Here is a 14,158-nt window from a genome sequence, read left to right as displayed (position 1 = left end):
ACATCTACAGGATCGCCATTATCCACTTTGCTTGTCACATCTTCAAAGAACTCTAGCAATTTAGTCAAACACGATTTAGTCTTCATAAAGCCATGCTGACTCTGATGGATTGCATTTTGACTTGCATTTTAGGAGGGTAGTGAAGGCATTGGAGAGAGTGCAGAAGAGGTTTACGAGTTTGGTTCCAGGGGCGAGGAAGTTGAGTTATGAAGTAAGATTGGAGAAGTTGGGACTGTATTCCTTGGGGAAAAGAAGTCTGAGAGGAGACTTGATAGAGGTATTGAAAATCATGAGGTATCTGGAGAGAGTAGATAGGGAGAAACTGCTTGCACCGATGAAAGGATCGAGAAGGAGCGGGCACAGGTTTAAAGTAACTAGCAGAAGAAGCAAAAGTGATAGGAGCAGCGAGTGGTCAGGGTCTGGAATGCACCGCCTGATAGCGTGGCGGAGGCAGGTTCAATTGAAGAGGGAATGAGATGATTATTTGAAAAGAAAGCATGTGCTGGGTTACGTGGAGAAGGCAGGAGAATGGCACGAAGTGAAATGTTCATTGGGAGAGCTGGTGCAGTCACGACGGGCGGAATGGGCTCCTTGTGCAGTGTAAGGATTGTGTGAACGTGGATGTAGACGTTTCCGAGTAGCTGTGTAAAGTGTGTGAGCTTTGAGGTGTGAGTTTTGACTGTTGCTGTATCAGCAGCAGCAGCAGCAGCGGGCGGGAGCGGCAGCAGAGAGCTGGTTGAAAATGTTGTGAGGCGAAAGGTGCAGCTGAGAGAGTGTTTGAGAGGTGTATTTGCAAGTGAAAGATGTTTTTGTATGAGTGAGGTAGAGTGTTTGTGAGATGAGAGTGGTGTCTGTGAGCGTTGGGTGAGCGTGCGTGTTTTTTGTGTGTAGATGGTGCGGGTGAGTGAGAAAGAAAGAAAGTTGGGTTTTGAAAGATGTGCATGTTGAAAAGTAAAGAAAGCAGATGTTTGTAAGAAAACTATTTTTAGCATTGAAAATCCCCTGGAAAGGGGTGGTGCACCATTCCCAGAGATACTGCAATACCGGGTCGATGCGTGGAGTGGACGGAGCAAGCCCCTATTCCATCTCCCTGTTCCAAAAATCAATTTAATATATGGTCCCCAGATAAGGGACGTATCAGATATTAAACTGATAAGAACAGATTTTTTTTTTTTTTTTGTAAAAATATACTTTATTCATAAAATATCTTCAATCACATTCCAAACCATTTCAAAAACAACATTACAAGGGTACAATCCAGGTTAAACTTTTACAAAATGTATCACCAGGTGCATCAGTACAAACAATATTACAATCATTTACAGCCTTTCATTTTGAGCTGTACAGCCCGAGGGGCTCTAAACAGTTCCCAGTCTCTCGGTGCGCTGTGGTAGAAAGGTCTTAGACAGCGACCCTTCCCCATTGCGCCTTTGCGGCAGCTGCCCCAAGCTTTAGTGCGTCCCTCAGCACGTAGTCCTGGACTTTGGATTGTGCCAGTCCGCAACAATCGGTCGGGGACAACTCTTTGTGCTGGAAGACCAACAAGTTTCGGGCAGACCAAAGCGCCTCTTTCACCGAGTTGATGATCCTCCAGCTGCAGTCGATGTTTGTCTCGGTGTGTGTCCCTGGGAACAGCCCGTAGAGCACAGAGTCCTGTGTCACAGAACTGCTCGGGATGAACCTCGACAGCAACCACTGCATCTCTCTCCAGACTTTCTTTGCAAAGGCACAATCCACAAGGAGGTGAACAACGGTCTCTTCCCCACCACAGCCACCTCGAGGGCAACGTGCAGAGGGGGTGAGCCTCCTGGCGTGTAGGAAGGATCTGACGGGGAGGGCCTTTCTCACCACCAGCCAAGCTACGTCTTGGTGCTTGTTGGAAAGTTCTGGCGATGAGGCATTCTGCCAAATGACTTTGACAGTCTGCTCGGGGAACCATCCCACAGGGTCCACCCTCTCCTTTTCCCTCAGGGCCTCTAGGACGTTACGTGCTGACCACTGCCTGATGGACTTGTGGTCAAAGGTGTTTTTCTGCATAAATTTTTCCACCAGGGACAGGTGTTGCTGTACGTGGCGCAGGTCTGGCCCATTCCTCACTCCTGCGCTGTGGCGATCACGCCAGCCATCTTCCGCTTTATCTGGAGGTCAAAAGTTGATCCTGTTTGCAGGGACATGATGTAAAAAAACTCTGGATGAAGGGGGAAAAAACATGCCCAACATCACCCTCATCCTGATGGCCACCTTTGTGTATGGCAGTATCAAGCTGTGTGTAGACCCAAACACCAAGCGTCACTACGTGCTGAGGTTCTACCTGTCCCTGGTGTTGCGAAGGATGGGTCTGGCCACCCTGCCGCGGAACGCTCCAAGTGCCGTATCACCTGCCCCGTGTGGAAAAACTTATGCAGAGAAACACCTTTGTCCGCAAGTCCATCAGGCAGTGGTTAGCACGTATCACCCTAGAGGCCCTGCGGGAAAAGGAGATGGTGGATTCCGGCGGACGGTTCGCCGAACAGACCGTCAGGGTCATTTGGCAGAATGCCTCATCACCAGAACTCTGAAGAGAGTGGCCGTGGTTCTTGTCGAGGTGCATCCCGAGCAGTTCCGTGACACAGGTATGGACTCTGTGCTCCAGGGGCTGTTCCCAGGGACACACGCCGAGACAAACATCAACTACCGCCGGAGGATCCACTCGGTGAAAGACACTCTTTGGCTGTCCGAAACTTGTTGGTCTTCCATTGCAAAGAGTTGGCACATTCCAAGGTCCAGGACTACGTGCTGAGGGACGCACTAAAGTTTGGGGCAAAGGCGTAATGGAGAAAGGTCGCTGTCTACGGTTGCGCTAGATGTGTCGTGTAACTGGCAGGTAATGGAAAATTTCGAGAAACACTCAGTCACAAGGGAGAACACGTGACAGGCATGAGAGACAATCCATGAGTCTTTGTAGCTGAGTTTCCGTGTGAGCAACTAGCTCACAGCGCAGAGGAGTTCTTCGATCGAGGCCTGCTGTATTTTTGTCTTTGCTTTCAGCTTGAGCAGTCAAAGAACAAAGAAGAAAAAAAAGTACAGCACTTCGGCCCTCCAAGCCTGCGCCGATCGGTCTGTGGAGCTTGCCAGCTGACCAGGTATGCAGCTAAAGTCCTTCCACATCTACAGGGAAGGCAAAGTCAGCAGCGTTTCTCCCAGAGTGTAGAGAGTCCTTGGAACTCTCTTCCTCGAAAGGTGGTGGAAACAGAGTCTTTGAATATTTTCAAGACAGAGCTGGATAGATTAACAAGGCGGGGTTGGAAGGTTATCGCTGGTAGGCAGGAATGTGGGGTTGAGGTTACAATCGGATCAGCCATGATCTTCTGAGTAGTGGAGCAGGCTCTTGGGGCCCAGTGGCCTACTCCTGCTCCTAAGTTGTATGTTCAGACATGTAGGGGCATTACTTTTTACTGATTCCAGTGCTTCTCCTGCACTGAACCTGGAGAGTACTACGTCAGTTGCTGTTGAGTTGTTTCCTGATGCCCTGCTTTCTTTTGTACGAGCTGTCTAGCATCCTCGTTTATGGGCTTCCTTTGCTTGGCATTGGGCCTTCTTTTGGGCTGACTGTTGGTCTATTTCCTTTACGGGATGTCAGCATGACATCACCAGAAGGGAAATGTGTCATGTTATGAAGTCACAGTAAATAAGTCCAATGCATTATATCATTATAATAACACAAGATGATGATCAGCAGTGAGAAGGCAGGTGGCAGCAAGGATAAGTACAGGTACGACACAGCGAACAGCCTTAGATCCTGTTAAAATGTTGAAAATGTTTCTCCCCTTCTCGAAGATTATTTCCTTCAAAATTTTAGAAATCTTTCAGCTTCAACCAGAAGTCACACACAAGCCAAACAACAAAACCACCTGCGTGCACAGCACAGCACACCATCTGCCAGCCTGCAATGATGTCGGCTCTCTTTTAATCACCTTTTCCCCTCCCATCAGTCCTATTCAGCAGGCAAGCAAAGGAGCGCAGAAAATACATCTGCACGGCTGTTTCTAACTTCTAGAAAGGGAACAGCCTTATCCTAGGAAAGTGAAAAATACCTATACTGTCACAAAGTGATGAACTTGAACTGCAAAACACCACGCTTACCTGAGCTTGTGTCACAGTTTTTGCTGTCTATCTCAGCCAGTATTCTCAGTCGTCCATCCTGGCTTCTTGCTCTCTCTGCAGCTTTCAGATGCCTCCCCTTGGCCGGCCTCAGTGCTCGGTGATAGATCAGCGCTCGGTATTATTTCTGTCCTCAGTGGTAACTGCTAGGGGAGAAAGGCTTGACTTTTTCAATCACCTTTTACCTCAGTAAAATCCAAGTAGAACCTAAAGTGGCAATGCTTCTCCCTCTCAGCACCCAACATGTCTTGCCTTTTCTTCAGGTTGGATTTGAGGAAGCACTACAGTTGCTGCCTGGCTGCCGTTTCAAGTACAGAGACAAGGGGCAGCCCCATGACCCCTCCCCCGACTCCTGCACAATATGCAAATGTAGCACATTGTCTGAGTGCAATTTGGGAGCTGAAGACGGTTTCACAGTGGGATACAAGATATGAGGAGAGGTTTCCTCACAGACACACCGCCACATAAGCCCCTTTAAATTTGCGCGGCTGTGCAAAAAGTTTAATGGGCCCGCACACTTAAACAAATCGGTCACGCACTGTAATGACTCGCCTCATTCAGTTCAACAGAAATTAGGATCATGTTTTTAACCTGTGCCCTAGTTTTAAAATATTTTGTGTTCCATATTTACTTTCTCAATTTGTTATTAATTTACTTTACATTGCTTTATATTCTATTTTGTCTTGGACATGCATCACGGTTCGTTCAATCTCACTGGTTAAGAAAATTAAAATATTTAGTTTGATCAGGGTCTTACACTTGTCAAGAGGAGCCCTTTCAAATACTGGCCTGCTTTTGGAGGCCTGAAGTCACTGGAGCTGCACAAGTCAAGACGACTGAAGGCCTGATTCGCTGTGTAATATACTTTGCAGCATCTTGTTGCACTAGCAGGCAGGAAGGAGTTTTCAGCAATGCAGTTTAAAGGCTTGATACACTAAGTACACTTTCATTTCAGGTTTGTCATTTCAGGACGCTGCGTGTTTTTTTGCTCTGTTTTCTGACTCTGAAATTCTAATTCAGACTGTGGAGAAGAGCTGTTGTTGCTGCTGTTGGTTTTCTTTGTAACTGTTGTCGTTTTTTTGTGGAAAAATATACCTTATCCATAAAATATCTGAAAGAACATTACAAAACATTTCAAAATGGCCATCGCAAAAAGTGCAATCATATTCCAGTTTTTCAAATAGATCATGTCGCACCCTGCGACGCTTCAATACGATCAATGAACATTACAGACATTTCAACATGCTCATTACAGGCAGTCAGACAGTGCAATAGTATTCAAGTTATCTACATAGATCATGTTGCACTCTGAGGTGCTTCAATACAATTGTGATAAATGTAATATTCACTGCATACATTCAATGTGAGTCTTTCAGGCCGAGGGGTCCATACCTTTCCCAGTCCCTCGGTGCACTATGGCTGAAAGGTCTTAGACAGCGACCGTTCCCCACTGCGCATTTGTGGCGGCTGCCCCAAGCTTTAGTGCGTCCCTCAGCACGTAGTCCTCGGCCTTGGAATGTGCCAGCCAGTCTGCAACACTCTGCTGGGGACAACTCATTGCACTGGAAGACCAACAAGTTTCGGGCAGACCAAAGAGAGTCTTTCACCGAGTAGATGATCCTCCACCTGCTTGTCTCGATGTGCGTCCCTGTCCCTGGGATCAACACGTAGAGCACAGAGACCTGTGTCACAGTACTGCTTGGGATGAACCGCGACAAAAACCACGGCAACTCTCTGCAGACCTTCTTTGCAAACGCACATTCCACAAAGAGGTGAACAACGGTCTCGTCCCCACGACAGCCACCTCGAGGTCAACATGCAGAGAGGGTGAGACTTCAGGAAGGATCTGACGGGGAGGGCATTTCTCACCACCAGCCAAGCTACGTCTTGGTGCTTGTTGGAAAGTTCTGGAGACGAGGCATTCTGCCAAACGACTTTGACAGTCTGCTCGGGGAAACATCGCACAGGATCCACCATCTCCTTTCCCCGCAGGGCCTATAGGACGTTACGTGCCGACCACTGCCTGATGGACTTGGGGTCAAAGGTGTTTTTCTGCATAAAGTTTTCCACCAGGGACAGGTGGTACGGCACGGTCCAACTACTTGGAGCGTTCCGCGGCAGCGTGGCCACACCCATCCTTCGCTAAACCGGGGACAGGTAGAACCTCAGCACGTAGTGACACCTGGTGTTTGCGTACCGAGGGTCTACGCACAGCTTGATACAGCCGCACACAAAGGTGGCCATCAGTGTGAGGGCGATGTTGGGCACGTTTATTCCCCCTTTATCTAGAGGCTTATACAGCGCGTCCCTGCGGACACGATCCATTTTCGACCTCCAGATAAAGCGGAAGATGGCTCGGGTGATCGCCGTCGCGCAGCAGTCTGGAATGGGCCAGACCTGCGCCATGTACAGCAACAGCGAGAGTGCCTCACACCTGATGACCAGGTTCTTACCCGCAACGGAGAGGAAGCGTCGCTCCCAGATTCCCAGTTTCCTTTTCACCATAGACACTGGATCCTTCCAGTTTCTAACGCATACCCCGGTCCCTCTGAACCATATCCCCAGCACCTTCAGGCCGTCAGCACTGACGGTGAAGGGGACAAAGGATCGGTCAGCCCAGTTCCCAAAGAACACGGCCTCGCTCTTCCCACGATTTACCTTGGCTCCCGAGTCCAGTTCGAACTGGTCGCAGATGTGGATCAGTCTGCACACCGACAGCGGATCAGAACAGAAGACGGCGACATCGTCCATGTACAGGGAGGCTTTGATCTGAGTGCCTCCACTGCCTGGGATCGTAACTCCTCTAATGCCCGGATCCTTCCTGATGGACTCAGCAAAGAACAGGCGAGAGAGGACAGCCCTGCCTGACTCCAGATTTAATTGGAAAGCTATCTGATTCCCACCCATTGATTGAGACTGCGCTACTGATGTTAGTGTAGAGTAGGATCCAACTGGATCCAATTGCGAATTCCCTCCCCAAACCCCATTTTGAGAGCACATCCACCATGTAGGTGTGCGATATTCTGTCAAAGGCTTTCTCCTAATCCAGGCTGATGAGGCAGGTGTCCACACCCCTGTCCTGCACATAGGCAATCGTATCCCTGAGCAGCGCCAGGCTGTCAGAGATCTTCCTGCCCGGCACAGTGCAGGTCTGGTCAGGGTGTATCACCAATTCCAGAGCGGATTTGACCCGATTGGCGATGACCTTGGACAGAATCTTATAGTCCACATTCAACAGTGAAATGGGTCGCCAATTTCTAATTTCCTCCCTTTCTTCCTTGTGCTTGTACATGAGGGTGATGATGCCTTTCCTCATGGATTCTGACATACTGCCGGCCAGGAGCATACTCTCGTACACCCCTAGCAGGTCTGGGCCCATCCAGTCCCACAGAGCCCAATACAACTCCGCCGGCAAGCCGTCGCTTCTGGGGAGATTTACTCTTCTCGAAGGACTCAAGGGCCTAAGTCAGTTCGTCAGGAGTTCGCGGTTTGTCCAGCCTCTCCCGTGTACTGTCGCCTAAGACCTCCGTGATAGAGGACAAGGAGGACTGGGAGGCCGTGCTGTCCGTCGGCTTCACGTCATAAAATCCGGCATAAAAGGATTTGCTGATCCTCAAAATGTCGGACTGCGCTGACTTTACTGATCTGTCTTCTTCATTCAGGCTGCTGAACACAGAGCTCTCTCTCTGTTCCTTTTGGAAGAAGAAACGTGAGCACGTCTCATCCTGCTCCACGGAGCGGACTCTGGAACGGAAGATGTTCTTGGAGGCAAAGTGCGAGGCTTGCTGGCTCTTCACCTCTTGGAGTTCTTCCTTGACATCGACCCCCACCGACTGCAGCCGGAGCAGATTCTGCATGTTTTTCTGGAGTCGGGACATTTCCCTCTCTTCCTTTCTAGCTTTCTGGATGCTTTTGAGGATGAAAAACCTCTTGGTGTTTCCCTTGATCGCTTCCCACCAGTGTGTCAGGGACTCAAAGAGGGGTTTCATGGTTCTCCAACCTTCATAAGCCCTCTTGAGCTCCTCAATGTTCTCTGGGGTCAGCAGTTGCACGAATAGCTTCCATGCCCCCCTGCCCACCCTCAGGTCCTTCTCCAAGTGGCAGTCCGCCAGTAGGATGCAGTGGTCAGAGAAGAACACCGGCTTGACCTCGGTGGATCTGACTGTGAATGCACGGGACACAAAGAGGAAGTCTATCCTGGAACGAATGGACCCGTCTGGCCGCGACCAGGTGTATCTACGCTGCGCTCCGTCTGCAGGGTTGCTGAAGACGTCGTGCAGCTTGGCATCCTTAACTGTTTCCATCAGGGATCTGGACGTAGCGTCCAATCTGCTTCCGGCCCTGCCGGATCGTCCAGCCGCATCGATGATGCAGTTGAAGTCCCCGCCCAGAATGACCGGCCTGGAGGTCGCCAGCAGCAGTGGGAGCTGCTGAAAAACCTCCAGCCGCTCAGCTCCTTGTGACGGGCCATACACGTTAATTAACCGGAGTGGAGCGTTCTTGTACATTACGTCTGCTACGAGGAGTCGCCCGCCCACCACCTCCTTGACCTCGGAGACGGTGAAGTTGCCTCCCCGCAGCAGAATACCCAGGCCGGAGGAACGAGAGTCGTTTCCGCCCGACCAGATCGATGGCCCGTGGGACCACCACCGTGACCATTGCCTGTAGGAGCTGAACTGGATAACCTCACTTATCCACGTTAAACTCCATCTGCCAAATTTTGGCCCATTCACCTAACCTGTCCATATCCATTTGTAAATTTCTCATTTCTTCACTGCAACTTACTTTCCCACCTATTTTGGTGTCATCTGCAAATTTAGCTATGGTACCTTCTACTCCTGAATCCAAGTAAATAGTTGGGGCCCAAGGACCGAACCCTGTGGCACCCCACTAGTTACAGCTTGCCATCCACAAAAGACCCATTTATCCTGACTCTCTGCTTTCTGTTGGTTAGCCAAAGCTCTATCCAAGCAAATATATTACCCTTAGCTGCGTGTGATCTTATCTTGTGTATTAATCTTTTGTGCGGCACCTTATCAAATGCCTTCTGGAAGTCCAGACATACTACATCTACAGGATCGCCATTATCCACTTTGCTTGTCACATCTTCAAAGAACTCTAGCAATTTAGTCAAACACGATTTAGTCTTCATAAAGCCATGCTGACTCTGATGGATTGCATTTTGACTTGCATTTTAGGAGGGTAGTGAAGGCATTGGAGAGAGTGCAGAAGAGGTTTACGAGTTTGGTTCCAGGGGCGAGGAAGTTGAGTTATGAAGTAAGATTGGAGAAGTTGGGACTGTATTCCTTGGGGAAAAGAAGTCTGAGAGGAGACTTGATAGAGGTATTGAAAATCATGAGGTATCTGGAGAGAGTAGATAGGGAGAAACTGCTTGCACCGATGAAAGGATCGAGAAGGAGCGGGCACAGGTTTAAAGTAACTAGCAGAAGAAGCAAAAGTGATAGGAGCAGCGAGTGGTCAGGGTCTGGAATGCACCGCCTGATAGCGTGGCGGAGGCAGGTTCAATTGAAGAGGGAATGAGATGATTATTTGAAAAGAAAGCATGTGCTGGGTTACGTGGAGAAGGCAGGAGAATGGCACGAAGTGAAATGTTCATTGGGAGAGCTGGTGCAGTCACGACGGGCGGAATGGGCTCCTTGTGCAGTGTAAGGATTGTGTGAACGTGGATGTAGACGTTTCCGAGTAGCTGTGTAAAGTGTGTGAGCTTTGAGGTGTGAGTTTTGACTGTTGCTGTATCAGCAGCAGCAGCAGCAGCGGGCGGGAGCGGCAGCAGAGAGCTGGTTGAAAATGTTGTGAGGCGAAAGGTGCAGCTGAGAGAGTGTTTGAGAGGTGTATTTGCAAGTGAAAGATGTTTTTGTATGAGTGAGGTAGAGTGTTTGTGAGATGAGAGTGGTGTCTGTGAGCGTTGGGTGAGCGTGCGTGTTTTTTGTGTGTAGATGGTGCGGGTGAGTGAGAAAGAAAGAAAGTTGGGTTTTGAAAAGTAAAGAAAGCAGATGTTTGTAAGAAAACTATTTTTAGCATTGAAAATCCCCTGGAAAGGGGTGGTGCACCATTCCCAGAGATACTGCAATACCGGGTCGATGCGTGGAGTGGACGGAGCAAGCCCCTATTCCATCTCCCTGCTCCAAAAATCAATTTAATATATGGTCCCCAGATAAGGGACGTATCAGATATTAAACTGATAAGAACAGATTTTTTTTTTATTTGTAAAAATATACTTTATTCATAAAATATCTTCAACCACATTCAAAACCATTTCAAAAACAACATTACAAGGGTACAATCCAGGTTAAACTTTTACAAAATGTATCACCAGGTGCATCAGTACAAACAATATTACAGTCATTTACAGCCTTTCATTTTGATCTGTACAGCCCGAGGGGCTCCAAACAGTTCCCAGTCTCTCGGTGCGCTGTGGTAGAAAGGTCTTAGACAGCGACCCTTCCCCATTGCGCCTTTGCGGCAGCTGCCCCAAGCTTTAGTGCGTCCCTCAGCACGTAGTCCTGGACTTTGGATTGTGCCAGTCCGCAACAATCGGTCGGGGACAACTCTTTGTGCTGGAAGACCAACAAGTTTCGGGCAGACCAAAGCGCGTCTTTCACCGAGTTGATGATCCTCCAGCTGCAGTCGATGTTTGTCTCGGTGTGTGTCCCTGGGAACAGCCCGTAGAGCACAGAGTCCTGTGTCACAGAACTGCTCGGGATGAACCTCGACAGCAACCACTGCATCTCTCTCCAGACTTTCTTTGCAAAGGCACAATCCACAAGGAGGTGAACAACGGTCTCTTCCCCACCACAGCCACCTCGAGGGCAACGTGCAGAGGGGGTGAGCCTCCTGGCGTGTAGGAAGGATCTGACGGGGAGGGCCTTTCTCACCACCAGCCAAGCTACGTCTTGGTGCTTGTTGGAAAGTTCTGGCGATGAGGCATTCTGCCAAATGACTTTGACAGTCTGCTCGGGGAACCATCCCACAGGGTCCACCCTCTCCTTATCCCTCAGGGCCTCTAGGACGTTACGTGCTGACCACTGCCTGATGGACTTTTGGTCAAAGGTGTTTTACTGCATAAATTTTTCCACCAGGGACAGGTGGTACGGCACGGTCCAACTACTTGGAGCGTTCCGCGGCAGCGTGGCCAGACCCATCCTTCGCAACACCGGGGACAGGTAGAACCTCAGCACGTAGTGACACTTGGTGTTTGCGTACTGAGGGTCTACGCACCGCTTGATGCAGCCGCACACAAAGGTGGCCATCAGTATGAGGGCGATGTTGGGCACGTTTTTTCCCCCTTTATCTAGAGGCTTGTACATCGCGTCCCTGCGGACACGATCCATTTTCGACCTCCAGATAAAGCGGAAGATGGCTCGAGTGATCGCCGTCGCGCAGGAGTCTGGAATGGGCCAGACCTGCGCCACGTACAGCAACAGCGAGAGTACCTCGCACCTGATGACCAGGTTCTTACCCGCAATGGAGAGGGAGCGTCGCTCCCACATGCCCAGTTTCCTTTTCACCATAGCCACTCGCTCCTTCCAGTTTCTAACGCATGCCCCGGTCCCTCCGAACCATATCCCCAGCACCTTCAGGCCGTCAGCCCTGACAGTGAAGGGGACAAAGGATCGGTCAGCCCAGTTCCCAAAGAACATGGCCTCGCTCTTCCCACGATTTACCTTGGCTCCCGAGGCCAGTTCGAACTGGTCGCAGATGTGCATCAGTCTGCGCACCGACAGCGGATCCGAGCAGAAGACGGCGACGTCGTCCATGTACAGGGAGGCTTTTACCTGAGTGCCTCCACTGCCTGGGATCGTCACTCCTCTTATGCCCGGATCCTTCCTGATGGACTCGGCAAAGGGTTCTATGCAACACACGAAAAGGACAGGCGAGAGAGGGCAGCCCTGCCTGACTCCAGATTTAATCGGAAAGCTATCTGTTTCCCACCCATTGATTCAGACTGCGCTACTGATGTTAGTGTAGAGCAGTTGGATCCAATTTCGAATTCCCTCCCCAAAGCCCATTTTGGAGAGCACATCCCCCATGTAGGTGTGCGATATTCTGTCAAAGGCCTTCTCCTGATCCAAGCTGATGAGGCAGGTATCCACACCCCTGTCCTGTACATAGGCAATCGTATCCCTGAGCAGCGCCAGGCTGTCAGAGATCTTCCTGCCCGGCACAGAGCAGGTCTGGTCAGGGTGAATCACCAATTCCAGAGCGGATTTGACCCGATTGGCGATGACCTTGGACAGAATCTTATAGTCCACATTCAACAGTGAAATGGGTCGCCAATTTCTAATTTCCTCCCTTTCCCCCTTGTGCTTGTAGATGAGGGTGATGATGCCTTTCCTCATGGATTCTGACATGCTGCCGTCCAGGAGCATACTCTCGTACACTTCTAGCAGGTCTGGGCCGATCAAGTCCCACAGAGCCGAATACAACTCCGCCGGCAAGCCGTCGCTTCCGGGGGTTTTACTCTTCTCGAAGGACTCGAGGGCCTTAGTCAGTTCATCAGGAGTTAGCGGTTTGTCTAGGCTCTCCCGCGTACTGTGGTCTAAGACCTCCGTGATAGAGGACAGGAAGGACTGGGAGGCTGTGCTGTCCGTGGGCTTCACGTCATACAATCCGGCATAAAAGGATTTGCTGATCCTCAGAATGTCGGACCGTGATGACTTTACTGAGCCGTCTTCTTCCTTCAGGCTGCTGATCACAGAGCGCTCTCTGTGTACCTTTTGGAAGAAGAAACGTGAGCACGTCTCATCCTGCTCCACGGAGCGGACCCTGGAACGGAAGATGATCTTGGAGGCCTCCGAGGCAAAGTGCGAGGCTTGCTGGCCCTTCACCTCTTGGAGCTCCTCCTTGACATCGACCCCATCGACTGCAGCCGGAGCAGATTCTGCATCTTTTTCTGGAGTCGGGACATTTCCCTCTGTTCCTTTCTAGCTTTCTGGGTGCCTTTGAGGATGAAAAACCTCTTGATGCTTCCCTTGATCACTTCCCACCAGTGTGTCAGGGACTCAAAGAGGGGTTTCACGGTTCTCCAACCTTTGTAATCCCTCTTGAGCTCCTCAATGTTCTCTGGGGTCAGCAGTTGCACATTTAGCTTCCATGCCCCCCTGCCCACCCTCAGGTCCTTCTCCAAGTGGCAGTCCGCCAGTAGGAGGCAGTGGTCAGAGAAGAACACCGGCTTGACCTCGGTGGATCTGACTGTGAATGCACGGGACACAAACAGGAAGTCTATCCTGGAACGAATGGACCCGTCTGGCCGCGACCAGGTGTATCTACGCTGCGCTCCGTCTGCAGGGTTGCTGAAGACGTCGTGCAGCTTGGCATCCTTAACTGTTTCCATCAGGGATCTGGACGTAGCGTCCAATCTGCTTCCGGCCCTGCCGGATCGTCCAGCCGCATCGATGATGCAGTTGAAGTCCCCGCCCAGAATGACCGGCCTGGAGGTCGCCAGCAGCAGTGGGAGCTGCTGAAAAACCTCCAGCCGCTCAGCCCCTTGTGCCGGGCCATACACGTTAATTAACCGGAGTGGAGCGTTCTTGTACATTACGTCTGCTACCAGGAGTCGCCCGCCCACCACCTCCTTGACCTCGGAGACGGTGAAGTTGCCTCCCCGCAGCAGAATACCCAGGCCGGAGGAACGAGAGTCGTTTCCGCCCGACCAGATCGATGGCCCGTGGGACCACCATCGTGACCATTGCCTGTAGGAGCTGAGGTGCGGTATCGCACACTCCTGCAGAAACAACAGGTCAGCTTTGACCTTGGCTAGGTAGTCCAAGGTCGCAACACATCGCGTAGTAGATTTAATGCTACGCACATTTATGGATACAATCTTTAAACCCATTTTAAAGCATTTATTCTCCTACCAAACCCACTGTCTCTGAGAGTCCCAGACCTTTAGTCTGCTCCTTCATACCCGTAGTGAGCTCAAATTCCTTCACTTTGGATGGGCTGAGGTAGATCTCCTTGGCCGTGTTCTGCTCCGGTGGCATCTGGAGGTTCACGT

The 14,158-nt window shown here is 50.5% G+C and overlaps 2 pseudogenes; both read right to left on the bottom strand.

Moving 5' to 3' along the window:
- Window positions 1-1,010: 1,010 nt before the first annotated feature.
- LOC144669068 (U2 spliceosomal RNA) lies at window positions 1,011-1,189 on the bottom strand (annotated as a pseudogene).
- Window positions 1,190-10,200: 9,011 nt separating this feature from the next.
- On the bottom strand, window positions 10,201-10,377 carry LOC144669056 (U2 spliceosomal RNA; annotated as a pseudogene).
- Window positions 10,378-14,158: the final 3,781 nt, after the last annotated feature.

This window comes from Cetorhinus maximus, chromosome 28 (genome assembly GCF_964194155.1).
Source record: "Cetorhinus maximus chromosome 28, sCetMax3.hap1.1, whole genome shotgun sequence".
Classification (NCBI taxonomy): Eukaryota; Metazoa; Chordata; class Chondrichthyes; order Lamniformes; family Cetorhinidae; genus Cetorhinus; species Cetorhinus maximus.
This window is presented reverse-complemented; position numbering and strand designations above follow the sequence as displayed.